This window comes from Polistes canadensis, unplaced genomic scaffold (assembly GCF_001313835.1).
Source record: "Polistes canadensis isolate GaletaPanama2010 unplaced genomic scaffold, ASM131383v1 scaffold_330, whole genome shotgun sequence".
Classification (NCBI taxonomy): domain Eukaryota; kingdom Metazoa; phylum Arthropoda; class Insecta; order Hymenoptera; family Vespidae; genus Polistes; species Polistes canadensis.
Genome location: NW_014569877.1, coordinates 1 through 3,967, shown reverse-complemented (window position 1 = coordinate 3,967; position 3,967 = coordinate 1).

Sequence of the window (3,967 nt, the reverse complement as noted above, 5' to 3'; positions counted from 1 at the left end):
AAATATTTATTTGTGTATCAAATTGGATACATATTTGAAAAAGAAGAATTTTATATCTACACATAAAATTAAAGTTCAAAATATACAGGAAAAGATATTCTAAAAACGTGGAATTTATTTTTTGTCTAGACATAATTTTAATTCATCTGTATTATACTATAAAAAAACAGAAATGGATTTTTATTCAGCTTCACAATCACAAAAATTGTAAGGAAAAAATTAAATATTTGTCAAATGACACGCTAGCGTAAGTAGTATCGTCTCTGCTTCTCGCACCGGTAGTTACCGTTCGATTCTTCGCAGGGGAATTATTTTTTTTTCAAGTTTTTCTATCCTTAAGTTATACAAATTCTTTTTACATTTCTTAATTTTCATTGTAATCATCATTACATTCATGAGTTTTAACATTATTTGTATATTTATTAATTTTCAATTATGTGCGGATGCTAGAATGATAATTATCATAAAAACATTGAAGACATTACATTTTTTGACATTTTGCGCAAGTAATAAATGACGACTGTTTACAAGAGCAAATGTTTTTTAGTAGATTTGTTGGAAAACAAACTTCATTTACATTTAAAAATATTTCTCTCGAAATATTTATTTGTCCCAAAAGATGAAAGTTTTAAGAATTTTGGTTGACAATGAGTCTGTTTTAGCAACTTTGGATTCACCGAGTTTAGCCAGGACCAGGCAGCTTCGCTTTTCCAAGAATTAAATAGCAATAGAAAGGAAGGCAATTAAAAAGCATTAAGTGATTTAATTCGATATTTACGAGTTTATAAATAAAAAGAAACAGAATTTGGGGTAGATCACGGGTAGCAAATTAATCAAGGTCGAATAGCTCAGATTTGTTAAGGATCAATGGCCGAATTATCGATAAAGAGTGATTGTAGTTCTACGCGACTACTAATGAAAGGGAATGAGGTGAAGAAAATACCTGATTATTACAATGATGAAGAAAATATTCAATATTTTGGTCCCTCGGTCGTGTTGGACTGAACAGGAAGAAGGCCGGTGTTCGAGGAGGTTTAGGGTGTTAGGAGTTAATACAGGTTAATCGCATCCCTGAATGTGATGACATTGGTCTCACTCCTCGATATTAGTCAGCCTAAGATTGCTTACAATCACATCGCAAGACATCACGTAGTTTTTGTCCCACGAATACTGCTTTAGTATATTTTTATTGCATACATACTCAATACTCCTATATCCCTTTACTTATCGCCATCTTAACGTATACATAGCCCATCGATTATTTTATCTTTCGCTTATTGCTCGGAGAGTTTCGCATTTTTTTTTATTCTATAACTCGAATTAATTATGATGCGCAATATTAGTCTTACATGATCTGTTGTCCACGCTTTGTGTGTGTGTGTGTGTTCTATCCTATTTTTTATAATTATGATTTCTATTAAAATCTCTAATCTGTTTATCTAATTATTTCTATTATATTCTTCCTCTTATATTTGTTATTCGCATCTTCCTCTTATAATTTTAGACTTTAATTACTTTGATTATGTTCCTACTCTTATATTGCTTACTCACATCTTTTTCTTATGAATCTAAATTCTAACTACTTCGATTATATTCTTCTTCGTATATTGGCTACTCGTATTTTTTTCTTATAAAATTAATGTAAATTTTAGTTGCTTTGATGATATTCTTAACATTTCATTCGTTACCAGGCCGCTTATGCTGTCTTTATTAATTGATCTTTATATTTTAGATTTTTCTTTATCGAGGTATAATTTTTTTTTCATCCAATTAATTTTAACAATAAGTGTATATTTTGAGTTATCGTTATAGGTCTGCTTAAACATCTGTTGACGCTGCATAGACGAGGGTCGGGTTTATTAGGCACATGGTGACAACAGATAACAATAAGTTCTATTCGTATTTCACCCGGCGATTAAAGGATAAGGACATATTAACTAAAACAAAATACGGATTTAATAACTAAAACAGAAATATAGGATTTAATAGAAGAATTAAAAATGTCTCGCTTCGCTTCCTGATCTTCCTTCTAGAGCTATACCAGCTCCTACTTCCTAGATCAATTATTTCCATGCATAAAGAATCAGTTCTTAAGAGAAGCAGACTTTGTTCCTTATTGGATGGCCACATTAATGCCTATGAGGCCCATTGGTTTGAAAATTTAACAAAGAGTTGAGTGTATTTTCGGGAGTGATGTCCAGATGACATTCGATCCAGGAATTTTGGAAGTCCGCGTCGGTTATGGAAAAAAACTAATCCTTTCGATAGTTTATATATCCGGAGAGGGATAGGCATGTGACGTAACACCTCCCCCTTTAGAGAAATGTTAGAGTGACACTCTAACATTTCTTTATTCTTCGTGAATTCCGAAATTATTTCATTAACTGAATTACAATGGGGTATATTTTGTGCCTAGAATAAAAATATAAAACAAGAAGAAGATTAGTATTAGTTTTCAAAAATATATCCACAGTTACAATGGTATCTTGAAACTAGAATAAGAATATAAAAGAATAAATGATTAGTATAAATGGTGTCGTAAAAATCTTACATTAACCATGGATACGAGGGTACATCTAGAGGGAAAAGTATACGTTAAAGTAAAGCAATGGGAGAGTGTTCGCGTCCAATGTATGCATGCTAACGCGAATCCGTTTCAAACTAACTTACAAATTTTTTAAGTCGAAATTATACGTTCGTCTTGTACGGAATCTCAACGACAGTAAATTAATACGGTGTGGGTGATTTTGTAGTAATACTAAAGGCAGTTCTTTAGTCAAAAATATAGTTTATTATTTAAGTCTTGGCGACTATGATACAATTATTTGAATGCTTGATGTGGACTGTATAAAGTGTACTTATTAAAGAAAGAGAGGGAACACTCTCACGTATTTAATACTGAACAGAGAGGGAAAAGGAATTGTAAGGCATATGCTTGAGCGCATATGGCACCCAGATGTTCGAGTAACGAAGAGCGTACCTGTATCACCTTTCTATCGTTGACGTCATTAGACGTCATGTTACAGCAATAAAAAGGTGGAATTCGAGATTTTTGGGGGTTCGGCAGGCAAGATGTAACAATAAATGGGTTACGATATCCCATATTGCTCTTATTTAAAAACATAGACACTATATAACTCGTAACCGTGGTTGATAGTGTCAATAATTAGTTTGTTGACTCGTATTGTAATGAAACAAACACATTCCTCTGAATTTATTATATACAATTTTGTATCGTTATTCCTTATTATTTTTTTTTATACTTGAACTATTTTTATGTTCTTTTTTTGGGTTTTTATTTTGACACTGCCGTTACTTACAACCCCCAGTATTTCATGAGATTCGGAGTATAAATCGTAGAGTTTTCCAGGCTTTGATCCTTTTAGTAAGAATAGTCTTTTCTTTGTAGTCTATTAATCTAGATTGGTCTAGTGAATAAAAGTTTTTTGTTATCAAGATTGGATGTTGATCGAGCATGATTTTATACTTTTTTATTAGTCTTTTAATTTCACCAGAAACGGAAGGGATGTTTCGGTCTTTGCGTAATATTTCGTTCCGAATATACTACGGAGCGCTAACAACCGTTTTGTGAATTATGGATCGTATAGCATTAATTTTATCAATGTTGCTTTCGATTGCCATATCCCAAAACTGGATTCCATTTGTCTATAGACAGGTTCTATGATTGCTTTATATATTAATAGTTAATTTTCAATAGTTAATTAGGAGTGTCTACCCATAAGCTAGTATATATCTTTCTTTCTGTGTTATGATGTGTTATGTGTGTAGCAAATCCTCGGCATTCCCTTAAATGCAAAGCGTTTTTTGACAATGTAAGAAACCGAAGAATTTTTACGGACTTTTCTAAGCATTGAACGTAATACTTAGACATTCTATAGAACATCAAATGTTATTTAGGTAATATTGAAAAGAATACATTATCGGGCAACAGGGAACTCCCCCCCCC